An 18885-nucleotide genomic window follows, 5' to 3' on the forward strand; every position below is an offset into this window, starting at 1 on the left:
TCTCATGCAATAATATCGAACAGATTGTTATCACCATCCATACCCTAGCCTTAAATATTCTACTTTTTATACTCTTAAGATCACACAAAAGGTAAAAATAGATTAATTATAGGCTCAACAGACGAAAGTGCATGAAACTTTGTGAAACTTCTTTTTTTCCTCCCTCCCCCCCCCCCGGTGCCACTCTTGTGTTTTCCTGGGATTTGGGGTGGTAGAGTATTAAATAGTTTTCTATTTATTGCACATTGCAGATGTGTTCCTGAGTTATTCTGCCAGGCTCATCCATCAGGAACTGCATATTATAATTCTGACTCACAAAAAAAAAAGATGATAGCAATATGGTTGCAAAATGTTGAGCTATGGCACTAAACATTATGGGTCAAGCTAGTGGTGATGCTAAATTCATCATAATGAGGCACTATAAGGGTTTTTTTTAAAAAAAAGTTGGAGGCATTGGTCATTGGGACCGCAGTACATAGAGAGGAGAGACTTAAACTTTCCCTCCCCATCCATGATTCTGACTATCTTCCCACCCTCCAATAAGAGCCCTAAGAGGAAAGCTCTCATTCGCAGTTGCCATTTTCATTTCCCATAATTCCCTTAGGAATTATACTAGATGATGGCAAGCCATTTCCTGCTGCACCTTATTACAACCCTCCTTCACTACCAGTGAATGAACAAAATTGGATTGGGCTTTGTATGGGCATTGTATGTGGCTTCGAAACACAGATCAAAATGTTGTGGGGAGTAGGGGGCTGTTGCTCTCCTATATGGGATGTTGGGGAAATTATTCAGAGCAGACTTGACTGAAGATGAAGGAATCATGTGAAAGCTATGTGGGGCCAGGCACATGGGACCATTATTGACCATTTTGGGAAATAACTCTTATATACTGACCCCCTTCATGTACTCCTTGTCCTGATAATTGCTAAGAGCAAATCTTTCAGCTAAGATCAGAGTTGAGAGATGCTTCCCATTTAGATCACAACATTTTTCTAGGAATTACTTCAATAGACAATTGTTTTTATTGTCAAAGTATAGCACCTTGGTATTCAATGGTAACACTGCTGCATGGAATGAAAAAACATTTCTCTAGATATAATTTAAGGAGGACTTTGACTTTACTGGGGTTACAACAATTGGCCCTGTTAAAGAAGAGTGATATGAAATGCCTTTCAGTCTACATCACTGTGGTTTCACTATGTTTCACTGTTATTTCAGAATAAGTTTCTAAAGAAAGTACCATGACATGTTCCACAAGGAGATTTCTGGTGCTACATTTCCCCTGACAATTGTAAACCTACGACAAAAATGCTTTGGCTCTCATATTGTGATTTGTGACCTTGATTTTGACCTTGATCTTTGCTTGATGTGGGATTGTTTCTTTATGTGTTTCTGTTACGTTGTATGTATTTCTTACTTGCTCATTGCTTAACTTCTTGCTTTCCTGTGTTGCGCTTTGTTTTAGCCTGCAGCTGAAACAATTAAACTTTCAGGAAAGACATAGAAAATACAGTTCCCATCCTGCTCCTCTATTTTTCTTTCCCACACATTTTCCAAGGAGCTCAGGATGGCATATATGAAGTTATCCCATCTTATTCTCTGTGAGGTAAGTTAGGGTGAATGTGACATGTTCACACTGTGTTTCATCTGAATTAAATGCAGATTCCCCTCTCCTGGTCTAAATGCACTGTTCACCCAACTCGCACATTGTAGGTGCCATATGTTTGTTTTTTTCTGAATAAAATGTTTGAGCGCCTGAGATAGCCAAAAGCTGCAAATATCCAGGGAAATTGGTATGTAATTAAAGAATGTGGGTTTGTGGCCAATTAGCTCATATTTTGTGGTTCACTGGAAAACCCCTAACCTCAGACTGTTTCCTTGTAACTGGGTGATACGCTGCTTCAAGCAGAATATGTAAAAATGACACAGCTAAGCTTGTGACATGCCTCGAATCCAAAGTTACACTAGCTAATTTATAGGTCAGTAGTCCATCCTGTTCAGCAATCACACTTCATCTGTTTCAAAATTTGTCACAGCTATTCAGAGGGCAATGGCAAGCATGGAGAGTGAAGCAGCGTTGTAGGAAGTAGATGGAAGTTTAAGTCCCTACTGACACCATTAATGCAGAAACAAAGATCAAAATAGTCTTTGCTGTACCTTCTAGGCTTGCCAACCTTTTATTTATGATTGCTTTTTATTTAGATGATTCATAACCTGTTCTTTAAAATCAATCCCAGAGCACGGTACAATGTGCAATAAAACAATATTTTAAAATATTTTAAAAGATCAAACCGCAGCAATAATGAATTGAAAGTACACATCAGCACTGAGAATGGCAAAGCACCTCCCTCAAATCAACTAACCAACTGCCTGAGTCAATAGAAATGTTTTTACAAGATTTCTAATAACCATCAGGGTTGGTGTCAACTGAATATGTGAAGGGAAGGGCATTGATCCAAGGCTCACATCCTCATAGATCCTCGTGATATTTGCATAGGATGCTGAAGCAATTGCAGTGGTACCTCGGGTTAAGAGCTTAATTCGTACTGGAGGTCCATTCTTAACCTGAAACTGTTCTTAACCTGAGGTACCATTTTAGCTAATGGGGCCTCCTGCTGCTGCCGCGTGATTTCTGTTCTCATCCTGAAGCAAAGTTCTTAACCTGAGGTATTATTGCGGGGTTAGCGGAGTCTGTAACCCGAAGCGCCCCGTAACCCAAGGTACCACTGTACCACCAAGTCATGGAAGACACCTGCCATCACCATTTATGTTTGATGGTGGAGGATCTATCTTTTTGTGCATGTCAGTGTTGGAAAATGATGTAGTTCCATTGCCGAGCATGTAGAAGAAGAAGAGTTTGGATTTGATATCCCGCTTTATCACTACCTGAAGGAGTCTCAAAGCGGCTAACAATCTCCTTTCCCTTCCTCCCCCACAACAAACACTCTGTGAGGTGAGTGGGGCTGAGAGACTTCAGAGAAAAGTGTGACTAGCCCAAGGTCACCCAGCAGCTGCATGTGGAGGAGCGGAGACACGAACCCGGTTCACCAGATTACGGGACTAGTGCTCTTAACCACTACACCACACTGGCTCTCACTGTAGAGCTTGGTGCAGTGTGAGGCCAAACAAACAGAAGAGTCTCTGAGATATGCTTAGTAGAGTCAGCATACGAAGTCAAATCCATTTTGAGGGTCACGCAATCAGCAGTCCACATACTCAGACCATCCAGTGGTCAGGGAATCCAGTGGTCACAAAGTGAAGGGTCCAGCTGGAAAGCACAAAAGAGCAAGGTACGGTAATTTATAGGTCAATAGTCCATCCTGTTCAACAACCACACTTCATCTGTTTCAAAATTTGTCACAGCTATTCAGAGGGCAAAGGCAAGCATGTTTCCAGCATCTGGTTGCTGCTGAGAGCTCTGTTTAAGAAGGCTGAAGCCAGCTGGTTCTCATCAGTGCCTTCTCCTCTGTGTCCTTGAAGGCTAATCAGTTGCAGGTGGAGTCACTCCACCTTCTCCCCCTTCAGGCTGCTGTGCAGCAGCGAAGCTGAGTGCTGGCCCATGGTCTATGATTCTTCAGGTTCAGTCATTGTGGACAGGTATGATCTCATGGTGGTTTTGGGGGGGTGGGAGGAGACACATAAAAGCTTCCTGCAATTCTGCAATTTAAATTGGACCTGTTTTGTGGGATCCGGTGTGTGTGTGTGTGTGTGTTTTTCATGTGGCACCCCATTTCTTCTTGGCCACTCTGTTTTTCTGCTTCCAGGCTTCAAGATTGTTTACCTTTTCCTCTTGTTCTCTCTGTCACTCCACTTTCTGTTTGGCTGCACAGGTGTCATCTGAGCCTTAGAAAGCATAAATAGCTGACAGAGGAAATGGGCAGTCTTTCTCTAACATTTTGACGTGGGAAGGAAAAAATAACTCTCTTCACCACCTCATTGTTGAGAAGCTGTAAGCGCAGAGGGGTGGCACAGAGGTTTCTTGGGTGCCAGGGGAAAGTCTCAAGATTGCCATTGCACACTGGCAACCTCAGATTTAGTCCGTAGGGTAAGTCAGGAGTTGTCCCACCCCTAATGTCATATGTGATGTCAGGTATGAGGCAGGTAAAGGCATGGCTACCAACACTCCAATGTTCTTTTGCAACTGTTTGGTACTGAAACTGAATGGTGGTGTTTTTCAGCCTTTTTCAGCTGATAAATGTTGACAGACATCACATTGAAGTCCACTTTCAAGCTGTTTCAATGCAAACTTCTTGCAAAGGGACATCAAAGGCAGTGCCTATCAGCACCAGACTTCAAAATTATGTCTCTCAGCACCCCTGAATGCTGAAAGGCAATGTCTTTGAAGTCCCTTTGCAAGCACGTTCAAGTTGTCACCTGATGTCATTATGATGGCAGGCAATGGATGTGTGTGACTGCACCTACCTGTCAAAGTTGTACTATAAGCCAGATTTAGCCCTGTGCTAGCCTGTTTACAGGTTCGGGCAGGTGACACTTAATTCCAGATTCCCCTAATGACCACTTCTAACGGTTTCATATCAATGGTAAACAGCCCTGGGGACAAAATACAGTCCAGCACAAATGCTAGGAGACCAAAAAAGCATACTTCCCAGTGCTGCTTTCTGGAAACAACCCTACAGTAGTGCCAGAACCACCATAAAATAGTGTTCCAACACCCAACCCACATAGCATGAGCAGGGGGTCCCCATGGTCAATGGTATCAAAAGCTGGAGAAAGGTTCAATATAAGAAGGAAGCTCACATTCCCCTTGTCCCTTTCCTGACAAAGATCATCTGCTAGGGTGACCGCAATAACCAAGTTAATGGATTAATTAATGTCTGATGTTCTATTATGTTTTTATGTGTTGGTGGCTGGGACAACCCAGCCAGATGGGCGGGGTATAAATATCATCATCATCATCAGTGCTTTTTTCTAAAAAAAATGTTTAGGGGTCCTCTCATTTTCCTACTCATATTGAAATACTACCCCTCAATGAGGCCAAACTTAGATTCACAAAATGTTTAGGGGTATGTGTATCACTGCGTCCCCCCAGAAAAAAAGCACTGATGATGATGATCATTGTCATGTTGTTGTTGTTGTTGTTGTTGTTGTTGTTACAAAGCTGATTTGGTCCCAGAACTAAGTCTACCCCTTTGACACGTTACTTATTACAAGATGCTTTGATAAATGTAGTTTGATAGTTTAAACAGAAGTCACCAAAGCATCCTTTCAGGACGTATTTGTTTAGTTTATTGATATTCTTGTATCTGAAGCACCCTTTATTTGTATCTGGCTGAGAACAATGAAATCAATTTGCTCTGGAATGTCACTTTGTCAGCCTGCATTACTTTCGCTGGCTATCTGCCTATATGCCTTCCTGTCTAAGGGCATCAGAACCCTGCTATTCTCTGCATAATGAGAATCTGTCTCTTGATATTAATACCCCTACTGGCTTTGGGTGATAAAATGTGTCACGGGGACACAACTCTCATGATGCGGGTAAGGAAAACAGGAAAACCTGTTACTGAGAGGGACACCCAAATACAAATTTGGTGCTACTGACAGCCTGATCCTATGTATGTAGGATGATAATGTAATGATTATAATAAATAGGGCTTTTTAGTATTTACAGGATTGAAAACACTATGAGCTATTTATTTATTTATTTGCACATACCTACATGCTTGCATATATGCACATAACTTGCTCATTACTAAATGATTCTGGGGTGAATTACATAAAACATCACAATTTGAAACAATATACCATTCATTAAAACCATTAAAGTAGCTTCACATATACAGTGGTACCTTGGTTCTCGAATGTAATCCATTCGACCTCCGAAACATTTGAAAACCAAAGTGCAGCTTCCGATTGGCTCAGGCATCCCAGAAACAATAGCCAACAGCTGTATCGGAAGTCTGGCTTCTGAAAAATGTTAGAAAACCGGAACACTTACTTCCGGGTTTTCGGTGTTTGGGAGTCGAAATGTTCAAGTACCAAGGCGTTCAAGAACCAAGGTTCCACTGTAGTATTAAGTAATTTTGATCTTACTATAACCCTGTAAAGCAGTTCTTGTTGTCCCTACAATGCAGGCAAGTGGCTGAGAGACACAGTTGCACAATGGAATGCTGAGTTGAAGTGAATCCTAAAGTTCTGGCCCCAGGAAATATGAAGGGGGGCTCCTTGGTTTTCCATAAGTTCTGGGCAATATCTAAATTTTGGGTAGTTTCAAGATATCTTTGAGGGTGTCTATTTTTGTTTGTATCAGTTGTATATCAGTGTCATGAACTGGCAGCACAATGGGGAGAAGCAAGAGGGTACCGGCGAGGGGTGTAGCCGGGATAGGGACACACCGGGGCAAGCTGGGGATGGGGAAGGAAGTACTCACAGGATGACAGAGGATGACAAAGGGATGGGGCTCAGTGCACAAGAATCAGATCAACAGGACCCATCAACAGAGCCAGAGGGATCCCTGGCCGCATGAACATGATGGATTCTGAGTCACAGGGAGAAGTGGAAGTGGCGCTCCAGGAGGGTGAGGCAGGCAAGGGCCCACAGCCCAGCTCCCTAGCTGGCCAAGTGTGGCTCGCTGGGTCAGGGAGGAGGCGTGTGATCCCTGACCTGGAGTAGGCTCAGAACAGGTGAGGGTCACCTGCCTCGTCAAGCCCAGATGGCTAAGTACCAAAGGGGAGCAGAGCTGAGGTGTTGTATCTACTCAACTGCCCATGTTGATGGACCTTGGCTTGGATGCTCCTAGACATTTATGGGACTGTGCTTTGGGTTTAACTCTGGAGTATATGCTGACTGCTGAACTTCAGACTTGGCTTGCTTGGATTGACCTTCGACTGCATTTCCTGACCTTTGGACTTAGAAATTTGCTTGCATGGATTGACCCCTAGACTTTGAACTCTGGATATGACTTACTGACTTGCCACCAGGTAGGCCTGGGGCTCAAAACACCTAACGCAACTAATGTTGGGCTCTGATGTCAGTAGGGCCAAATAGAAGCTGGGAAGGGGAATCCAGAATCAGAAGAATCTTTATTTGCATTGGCCACTAGCCATAGCAATTTTTTAAAAAAATACAATGTACTGAAGATAGAGGTAAAAACTTAACTATACAAAATACATTCTGGAGGTTTACATCAATAAGCTGGGAAGGAGAATCCAAAGGACTCCTAGACACATAAGTATATTTCAGAAACTCCTAGAAACTTTTTGTTAAATGAACACAGTTGAAACTAGTCAGATTTACTTCTTGTTCCTATTCACTCTAATGGGGCTGGGAAAGAAGAATTGCCCTGTGCAAAATGTGTACATTTTTATGGTAAGGAAGATAATTTTTATACATAATAAATTCTACTGGCTTGTTATGAAGGTCTTCAACTGCTCAACTGATTTGTTTCCTAGAGAGGATCTCAACAGCTAAGGATTCATTAATTTTCTGTGTACATTTTCTGTTTCAAGCAAATGTTAAATAATTACTCAGGCGTGTGAATAATTTACAAATGATTTTGAAACTGACACAGAATTAATAATACAATAGGTGGCCCAAGTTATTCCTATTGATCACACAAATGTAATCTGGCATTCCTCACAGCAAATTTCATTCCGAGGGCAAGAGCTACAGATCATGGTAATCTGTAGGGTCACCAAGAGAACTAGTTTCACCTTATGTTAACTATCTCCAACAGCACAGATCAGGGAATTAGGATTGCATTGTAACACGGGTGCTCCACACTGACACTGGAATCAATAAGTGCTCCTAAAAATAATGTAACCATATTCCCCACAATGAATATTGTAGGAGTGAACAGGGTTGGTGGTGCCATACTTTGCTGGCTACAAAATAATAAATTTAAAGTGGTTAGAAAATGCAAAATCTCAGAAGATCGGCTTCTAGAACACCAGCTTGCCACTATTCTTACAAGTTTTCATACTTCCAAGGCATTTCATCTGCCTTATGATCTGCAAGCGCTGATCACTCTTATCCGCACACACCTGGTGTTTTAAATGCTGTTGGAATAGATATAAGGAACATATAGGTCCTGTTGGATCAGGCCCATCTAGTCCAGCATTCTGTTCTCTCATTGGCTAACCGGACTCATCTGGGAAACCCATAAGCAGAACCTGAGTACAAGAGCACTCCCCCCATTTTAGATTCCTCCCAAATGGTATTCATAGGTATGCCGTCTCTGGCAGTAGAAGTGGACCATAGCTATCATGGCCAGTGGCCATTGATTTGCACATCTCATCCCTAATATATGACTGTAGATCTTGGGACATGATGGGTTGAATTTTTGGTTCAAAAGTCCATATGCTCAGTGTTCAAGCTGTTGAAGGCTTACTTATACATTTGCTGATTGCAGCAATCCTATTAACAAGCATGCTGTTTTTGTACAAATGTAGTACCAGAAAACTATTTTTTTTAAAATATATGTCACGAAACCAACAGTCTTAGGGCAACTTTGTACATATCTACCATTTTTATTCTATGCACAGCCTTTCCCACCATCTGAGTCCACAAAAGCTGGTTAGAAGAGCACTTAATCGTTTCTATCAGCGTCTATTATTGATCCAGAATTAAGGGGAAAGCATTTAAGCATTTCCTTTGTAAGAAATCAAATGTCCAGAAACAAAACTGGTTTCTTAGCTGCATCAGAATATACCCAGTGGGAATTTTTCTGCCATTACCACTGAAAAATTCAGTCGACATCATGCAGCGTATACGTGCTACAGAGGGGAACAGGACACATTAAACAGCTCAGGACAATATCCTGCCCAGAAGGAGACTCACATCGTTGCCAAGGAATAAGACCTTCCCATCTTTAGCAACACACACACACACAAAATCCCCTTCATAGAAATAATGTGTTCATCACGAACATTTTACAACTTCGAACCAATAAAATAACATTTAGGGCAATAATATATTGAGAGAAATATTATTACTCTCAAGTGGGAAGAGTAATTAAAGTCTTAAAAATAGCAATCCTTCCCAGTAATTATTTTGGGCCTCTGGGTATACATGATCCACCAGAGAAAATCTGCACACACTGAGGGGTGATATGTTGCCAAGGGAGACTCCTTTGTTGCTGTGGCAACCACCTAAACAGAGCAATGCTGGGCAGGCACAATCAGTAGCAACATATTTCTAATTTTCTCTTTCTAAGCACTATATATATAGAAGATAAGGGAGATTCTGGAGCCTAGTGGCTATGTAGCGTTTTGCTAGAATCTCCTGTTTAGGATAACTGAGCAAGATGATGTGATGGCCCCTCCACCTGGATGCCACAATTCAGGCCGCTGTTAGAGCACAAAGCACCCATTTATATTGTCACCTCTTTTGATTAATTTATCTGTTCCATTTGGAGCAGCTTACCGTATTTTATTATTGTAACGATTCTATCCATTTCTGTAACTGTCGTTTTGTATTGCAGTAACTGCAAGGCCTTGGGACCTTGCAGTGAAGAGAAATGGGGGGGGGGAATATTAAAAATAAATAAATTCATACATAGTTAATCCAGGAAAAGCTCATATATTGTGCCAGTGCATTATACTTGGCTATCTTCCCAGATGATGATAACATAGTCATATCAAGGCATACAAACTAGACTTCCCACAAATACTCATTTGATCAGTGCAATTATCCAAGAAACATTCATTGCTTATGCTTAACTTTACTGAAATAATTGGGATGGAGCTTAATGTGCAAGGACAGGATCTCACATTAGGTGTGATGGTGTGCAGTTGTTGGCCTCCCATGGTTCCAACACATGCTATTCTGATAGCAGGGAAATGTGACTGGTGGTGGCAACACAGTCAGTGAATTAGCCAGTTGAAAGCCACGCCATTAATAAACTTTAAAATCAAGGGGGCTACCTCTTTGTTTCATTCAGTTGTTTCAACTATTTGTAGCCACTGGTTGCATGCTCTTTCCATGCTGGGGGGAAAGTCGGGATCTAAATATAATTATATAATTAGAACCCCCCATGCACACACATATAGTCAAAAAAGAGCAGTGGTAGCTGACTAAAAGCATATCTAACACCTTAGTTTAGGATTTTTTTTCAGACAAACTCAGTACTAAGCCTGTTGTGATCAAAATAGTCGCTTCCCCTACTTGGGGGTGGTTAGCAGTTGTGGCCCGTCACGGGCTTCCCCTCCGTTCCTAGTGGGGAGAAATCCTATATTCATGGCAAGCTGTTGGGTTTTCCCCTGGCCAGTCACTTTGGACAGCGGGATAGCCTGCCAACTCTGAAAATTTGAACTGCCCAATCAGGGGCAGGCAGGGAGGTGGAGCCTAGGTGGTGAACCAGAGTCGAGAAGTCTTCAATCTGGTCCACCACCTGGGAATAAAAGCCAGCTGCACCTGAGTCTCAATACTCAACACTCAGCCTGTGGTGATCAAAACACATCCCCTTATTATTGTCAAATATGAAGAATGCATAAAGACTTTTCAGGTGTTCCCTCATTTGATTTACAGTTATGCTCCCTGTGAGGTTGTGAGGGTCAAGTTTGTTGAGAGCTGTGCCACACACACACACACACACACACACACACACCAGCCACAGGGTGAGTGTGTTGGTGGAGAGATGTGGAGTTGTATTACCCCAGGTGTTTTGCGGAAGTGAGAATTGGGTGGATGGACTGATGTGATGGGTACAAGGAGAGTCTGATTGTTGAATGAGTGGGTGCGACAATACGGTTCTTGAATTCCTGATATGCCGTTTTTTGGTATATAAGTCAAAACACGTGAGGAGTGCTGTGCTGTGATGTGTGGGCCACTCTGCCCCATTGCGTCCCCTTGCCAGCCCTGCCCCCTGTACACCAACACACTGGGGTAATATCTGAAATTGAGAAGCTCTCTTCATGATCTTGAACCCTACACAATCAGAGTCCCAGAGAGACCCTACATTTCTCTTTGCCTGGATGGAAGTGAGTGGGGCTGGCAGTAGACATGTCAGTGGGGCTGGGCCCCATCAGGCAACCAGTGTAGTCCAGCTCAGTTATCCTCAATGTGTGATTGCAAATTGGATGAGGGAACTCGCCTAAGGAGGACTTCAGATTTTCTTAATTTGTAGCACTTCTCGCAACCTCAGATCAGAACAGTGTCTTTAAAACTAAAAACGCACATTCTTCTCATTTAAATTCCATGTCTCCCTCATCTCTCCTCCTTTGATTTTCCTTATGTCCTTCCCTTTCCTTCTGCACCGCCAAAGAAAATCTGTTCAAAGGCCGTCCATTGCTAGAGGGAGATTCACAGCAGTACATCACAGCAACTGTCATCTGATATGTGAGGCAGGCAGAAACCACTTCAAATTAACAGAATATGATGGTTTAGTTTGCAAGACTGGGGGTGGGGGGGGGAATGTTCCCAGAAAATGCAACTGAAGTGTTACGCTTTGTGAATGATCACACAGTAATAATGATAAAATGATGGTGTCAAGAGCAAACACATATGTTGTAAGGTGACTCTCATTTCTTTCCCATGTTTCAAAGTTATATATAGTGGTACCTCGGGTTAAGAACTTAATTCGTTCTGGAGGTCTGTTCTTAACCTGAAACTGTTCTTAACCTGAGGTACCACTTTAGCTAATGGGGCCTCCCGCTGCCGCTGTGTGATTTCTGTTCTCATCTTGAAGCAAAGTTCTTAACCTGAGGTACTATTTCTGGGTTAGTGGAGTCTGTAACCTGAAGCGTCTGTAACCCGAGGTACCACTGTATTGGGAACTGATGACATGTCTATGCAATTTTTCAAACATATGTAAGAATTTTAATAAATCTCTGTTTTTAACCAGGGAATCTATGTTATGACTTCAAAAAGACATCTCAAAAACTTGCACATGGGTTTTGAAAAAACGCACAAAAACACGTAGTGCAATGTGTCAATCTCAAATGAAACATTGCTCCTATTGGAACGACTCCGAAAAAAGAGATTAGTAGTAACTCAGACAGGAAGTAATAAAACCAATTCCGCTCCCCTCTGGGAAAGGTAATATCACAATCCTTGCGATGTTCCTGAGATGATAGAACACCAGGCTGGCAAACAAGCTGATCTGATTGATAAAAGATAGACTGGAGCCTTTCCTTTCAAAAAAATTCATTTTGACTAAAAAAAAAAGAAAGAGAAAGAGAAAAAACATTTCTAATGAAGTAGCAGAAGAGTGCAGCTGTTGTGTCAAAATCTTATCTTACCGGTTTAAAACACAAGCAAAAAGTTCCATCATTATTTCAGTTGTGAATGCTTTCTAAAAGCATGTTCAGACACTAGATTCTAAATTAATTCAAATCATCTTAATTTAAAAACTAACAGTGTCTGCTGTGAAGGATCTCCCAGTTTATTTTTCTCAGTAACTGTGGCCCCGTGAGCTTGTCAACATCATCTGCTGGAGTGTGATGGTTACCATGGCAGGACTATGGAGAGGAGCATCACCCCCTACTTGTAAGGCTTTGGGGAATCGACTTCCTTCCCCATGGCCGTAAATGAGCAGATCAAATGAAAGGGAATTCTTACCAGTTAGTTTCTTTAATAAACACAGAAAAGGATAAAAGATAGCCTCTAACCAGAATGGTGGTGCTCCTAAGTAAGGATCCCACCCCCTTCTATCCCTATTAATCTACGTCACTTCTAGGTCTTGTAAGAGTTTGTACCCTCTGTGCTTTCTGCTCTGTCAATTTCTGAGCTCTCTGTGACTTTGGAGAAGGGGGGTGAATGCTGTCCTGAGACTGTGAATCTGTTAACCCCCTCTATTCCAGTGTTTCTTTTGCTAGCTGTTCCCCATCCAGTATTTCCCAGCTTCTGCCTTCTGAACTATGCCCCTCTGCAAACCACTGTTCCAAATCTATACTGTCCTCCTGCTCCTGGGAAGATTCAGGATCAGGAGGAGGGGGTGGCTCCCACCATTCTTCCTCAGTGCAGCCCTCCTCAGCACGGTCCCTGACATTACAAGATCTCAGCAGGCCCTGCATCTCATGTGGCCTAGTGGGAACTCACCAAGGGACATGTTGATGAGAACCTTCAAAAGGTTCTTCTACCTTCCTGATTTCCCTCTTTGACTCTTCAGCAGCAAGGGGAAACTTTCCCAGCCCACCCCCAGTTCAGAAGCCCCCACTGCAGCTGTCAATGCCTCCTGGTTAACACTGTTGGTAAGGAATTTTACTCTCATCCACAATGGCTTTTCACCCCACCCCCTCACAGTTTCTTTCAATTTTGCCATTCAAGTCCAGTTTTCCACATTTCTGCATCAGTGTGTGTGTGTGTGTATTCCTCATGAAAATTCATCAGCATTTTAATGCAAATTTCTCCTAATATACACATTTGTTGTATAATTTTCCCAATGTAGGCACTTCTGCAAAGCAATTTCCTCTAATATAATAATGATTTGTTTCAGTTTCTTACCTGCCCCACACCATATGGCCCCAGGGCAGGATACAGCAATTTAAAAGTACAATATTAAAAAAAAAAGGTTAAAACAGATTATGGGCACAAGAGTAGGGTTAGTCCTAAATATATAATTATGATAGCTCGACCTGTTCCTCAGGGAATTGAGAAAAGCTGCTGGTGTTTGAAGGCTAATGTGACTAGATCTTTATTTTTAAAAATAAACTTTGTGGCACTTTCATGCCATCAGAGGTTCAACTCAGACTTGAGCATCTCGTCTATTCCCCCTTGGGAGGGGTGCTCCTAAGCAGAAGAATTTGCATCTACCTCAATGTATTTAACTAGAGGGAAGTGAGAGGCCACCAGAAGGAAGCTACAGCCTTTCTTTACCATGGGGACAGACGGCAGGTACCCTGGGGCAAAATGAATTTTATCATAAATTCTTAATGCTGCATAGCAGCACTGTGTTATATATACCAAATTCCTGACACAAACATCTTGGTCTTTCACAATGCTTTTGTTTGGGGCCTATTGCTCTTCCAGAACCCTGCTGCATTCCACTCTATGCTATTTTGCATAACACAAAAACCCACTTTGCTCTTCTGTATTTTAATATTCTGTTGGAAGCCGCCCAGAGTGGCTGGGGAAACCCAGCCAGAGGGGTGGGTATAAATAAATTGTTGTTGTTGTTGTTGTTGTTGTTGTTGTTGTTATCTTTCCTTACCTTTTCAACTGTTCCTGCTGATTTCTTTTTGTACTACTGTGTACGACAGTGGAATTTGCTGCCAAGGAGTGTGGTGGAGTCTCCTTCTTTGGAGGTCTTTAAGCAAAGGCTTGACAACCATATGTCAGGAGTGCTCTGATGGTGTTTCCTGCTTGGCAGGGGGTTGGACTCGATGGCCCTTGGGGTCTCTTCCAACTCTATGATTCTATGATTCTATTCTATGATTACTGTGAAGACTCCACAGTTCTTTAAATGCACATGCCCTTCGCTACCCCATAAAGACTTCATTGGATGTCACCCTTGCTTAATCCACCACCTTCTCACCGCCACAATTTCTACCAATTTCCTTTGCAATAGGATGATCAGTGAATATATTAAGCAGTGTCCTTTGTTGAAGTTCACATGTCTCGCATGGGTTTCTTTCCTGTATTTCTATTCAAATATTTCCTCTGCTTTGTTTTAAAAAATGTATATGCCATTTTTTATTTATACGTTATAAATCTCAAAGTAGTTCACAATATAAACATGATTAAAATCAATAAATAACCATGATTAAAACGTCCAGGTAGTTGTAAAGCGTAACACATAATTTCAGGAACAGGAACAGCCAGAGCAAGCAAGTAAACAAAAAAGAACTCGAAGTTAACTGTCAGCAAATTCCAAGTGTAAACAGAATGAGTGGTCTTTGGTAGATAGGGGAAGGGGAAGGGGAATTTGTTGCTGGACTCCAACTTCCATCAGCCCTGAACACTGGCCATGTTGGCTGTGGTTGATGAGAGATGAGGTCCAACAACATCTGAAGGACCACAATTTCCCCATCCTTGACTACTTCCCTCCTGATGCTTGAGCTCTGATCTTGTTGCCACTTGGGATGCCACCACAAGCTCCAACAATATGACAGAGGAATGTAGACAGCGCAGAATAATAGAGAGAGAAGCAGGAACTAGAGAACTGAGGTGTTTAAAAGTGAATTGAATGGGTTTAAAAAGAATAGTAGAAGAAAGAGGGAGCTGATGTAAAGAGGAAGGAAGACTGAACATGGGCTCAGTACAGACAAGCAGCTTAACAAATGCAAAGGGCTTCTATCACAATTTTGCCAGATAAGACATCTGTATTAACAAAGTGAAGTATTGTAGTTTTCGTTCTTCTTTTGATCACATGTTCTAATGTGTGGCAAAGCTGGAGGGTCTTTTCGAGTGACAAAGTTTCCTCATACCTATTAGCTATGTTGGCTGTCCATTTTCACCCACGTTTGGTAAGTCAACTGTAGTTGTCTCTTTTCCTCAATTCTCTGTATCATTGTACATTCTTATGTGGCATCATTTTTTCCACTATAAGGGGTGGGTGGTAATAAACAGTAGTTACAGTCCCAATCTGTGTGTGTGTGTGTGTGTGTGTGTGTGTGTGTGTGTGAGAGAGAGAGAGAGAGAGAGAGAGAGAGAGAGAGAGAGAGATGATCTGATCTGCCTGGCTGTAATTTGGATAGTAGAAGCTATGTTCACTATACATAAGGAGGTACTCTCCTCTGCCTATTCACTTCCAATAATGAATTAGCTTTCTGCTTAAAGATTTCCAGGAGAGAAAAATACATCAGAAGTTCACCTAGTATAACCTTGCTCCAGGAAAGATTGCTAAAGAGAAGAGGCTTCAAATACAATTTTAGTATAGGTTGCTGGCAGGAATAACAATAAGAAAATGAATCGTTTTTCCCTATCCCAATGGTGTGCTTTGGGGAAGAGTGTTACAGTTATCAAATTACAGCAGAAAATAAGTACCTAATCACTGTTATTTAGCAGCGTTCATGAAGCTCATGTACGATGGTCCAAGTCAATATTTAAATTTCACACATTTTGGTAAAATGTAGAAAGCTTTTTATTCATAAATGGTTAGTTTGGATTGAAAGGAGTTGGTATGTGTGAAAGGGATAGAGCAGTGTTTCTCAACTGGGGGCCACAGGTGAAAATCGCATAAATGGGGGGCCGGGGCACAAGACTAGGCAGCCACAGAGAATTTGCAGCAGTTAGTGATGAATTGAAAGATGATGAAATAATTTTGTATGTGAATCATTTGAAGCAGCTTTATAACAATATGGAATTTTATTTCCGTGATAATCTGGACTGGGTAGTTGATCCATTTGCTGTGAATGCTGCTGATGTTCATGTTTCTTTGCAAGAAGCCTCAAAGAGCTACAGAGCAATCAGAGTAACTTTCAGTAAAGAAAACACAATTTTTTGATAGAGTACAATCTCAAAAAAGTACCGGTATCCACAGCTTTGGGATAAATCAAAATGGTTTTTCATGGCATTTCCTACTTTGTATTTGGTAGAATTAGGTTTCAGTCATGTGAATTATTTACTCTGCCTAACGTGGAATCACCTTAACATAATGGACAGAAGTGATCTTCGGTTATCCCTCACATCAATCGAACCAGATATATTTAAAAAAAAGCTTGTTTCTGGTCATCAAGAACAAGGGTCACATTGCCACATTAATGGAGAAATAATTAAAGTATAACATTTAAATACCCAGCTTTCTACTGGCAGGACAGAGGGGGGTCACAGGAAGGAAACTAGGTCAGAAGGAGGCGACAGTCAGAAAAAGTTTGAGAAACACTGGTCTACAGCATGGGCTTCTTCATTATTTAGAAGCACTCTGTTGTTTCATGGAAAATTTCTAATGGAAATCAGAAGTATTTGAAGTATTTATGTGTTAAATCTCTAGAAACAGGAGAGAAATTTAAAATTAGAATAACACAATTAGATAAAACATACTTTATTGTTTTGAGCGTAAGTAGACTGGAACAGATGATGTTCTTCACTGTGGTGGCCACTCTGGCTAGTGTTTGGCAACAGAACAGTAGAAGCTGAACAATAGGATTGTCAAGACCAAAGTGGAAAAGCAAATGATCTACATGTAAAAGATACCAGGTTTACTTCCAAGAAATCTCCAGAAGTGACTGAAGATGTCCCTGCCTGAAACTCTGGGGAGGTGCAGTCAGTCAGTGTAGACAATCTGAGCTCAATAGACTATGTACCAATTTGACTCTGCATAAGACATCTTCCTGGGTTCCCAAATTCACTTGGTCTGAGTGATCCTTTAGCTAACTTGACAGGTTAGGAAGATCCAGTAGTTTTCCTATCTCTCTTGTCAAGGAGAGGTAACCGGACACAAGAACTGTACTATGAACTAAGCTTATGTAAAAAATAAATGCACAGGGAAACAAAGGATAAGATTTCAAATTTCAGTGAGAGAAGAGAGCAAATATATTTCAGTCAGGGGAGGCAAGATTCACAGCTTTAAAGGCTCCCTCTTGGATAGTCATAGCATGAACAGTGCAATCCTATACATGTCGATTCAGGGATATAGGATTGTAGTCTATACTGCACACACACCCAAAAAGAATCTGCCAACCCAAACGCAATATATTTTAGCAGCTTTCGATTACCTCATAAGGCAACAGTATCCACAAAGGACACTCACCTTTGAAACAAAGGATTTGCCCAGAGTGCAAAGAGAGTCTGCAAACCTGTGTGGATAATTAAAGCTCAATGTATAGATTCGGTTATGAATAACCACATGAAATTTGAAGCCTCCCAGAGTGGTTCCCTGACAGCTGAAGGGTAGGTATCAACTGGTAGGTCAGTGTGCATGATGCAGTTATCATCCGGGGAACAGCTCCTGGGAGCAAGGACAGAATACAACTTCTGAAGTATATTTTGGTTCCTATGTAAGACTCTTAAGAATGGGAAATGACAGCCTCTGTACCATGCTATAACTTCATTCTCAAACGCTGATGGATCTTCTTATAGATCCAGGGAAATTGCCAAGAAATTATTAGGTTTCTGATGATGTGACTTTTCTGAGCTACCGTTGGGCTCTATTGTGCTTCAGATATAGATTGGAAATATTATGAACCCATGTGTAATTTATGACTAATGTATAATTAAACTTGGTTGGAATGGAGAATATTAAACAGTGCTTACTTATAAATTAATGCCTCATTTTGCAAATTTACCAAAAAGAAAATCATACGATGAGCTAATGATGGCATCTATGTTGGCCAATTGATCTGTGTAGTTAATAACCAACTCTTAATACATTGCAGTCTCCTCTTGATGATAAATCAGGGTTGCTATTATTAGCTTCCTGTTCCAGGGTCCGGGGACATGTAGACCTTTTATGAATATGAACACTGAGGGCTGATTGATAAGATGAGTAGAAAAATTGCTTAAGGCCAGGCGGAGCTATGGCTTTGGAAAAAGAAATTGAACCCTGAATTGATTATATGAATTAAATCCAGCCTAGAGAGCAAAATAATCACGTTCTGTCCCTGTCGATTCAGGTTGTTTCAGGACAGCAAACATCATTTTCTCTGTGGCATGTTCATATTAGCTCCGCCATAAAATGATGATGCCCTGACCTGCTGTAAAACTGATACAGCATCTCTATTAGAATGGCTGTTTGTCAGCCTACTGTTGCAGATCAGATTTCAATTCTATTTTCTGTCTTTAAAAAGTATTTAAAGACACAGTTTTAAAAGTAGTTTAGAATGCTCCAAGCTCATTTGCTTGTCCTATAGTTGTAGTATTATGTTCGGTAATATGGAGACTTTAATTTTCTTGAAATGTCATGCAGCTAGCCTACCCTGCAGGTCTGGCCTAAATAAAGATATTTCTATTTCTATTCTATTTCTATAATTTTGCTTCCTAAGATGAGACAATAAATGATGCCACCACTCCTGAAAGTACCCGAGGTTATTTTGGCAAAGTTACTTT

The sequence above is a fragment of the Podarcis raffonei genome, chromosome 10 (assembly GCF_027172205.1).
Source record: "Podarcis raffonei isolate rPodRaf1 chromosome 10, rPodRaf1.pri, whole genome shotgun sequence".
Lineage (NCBI taxonomy): Eukaryota > Metazoa > Chordata > Lepidosauria > Squamata > Lacertidae > Podarcis > Podarcis raffonei.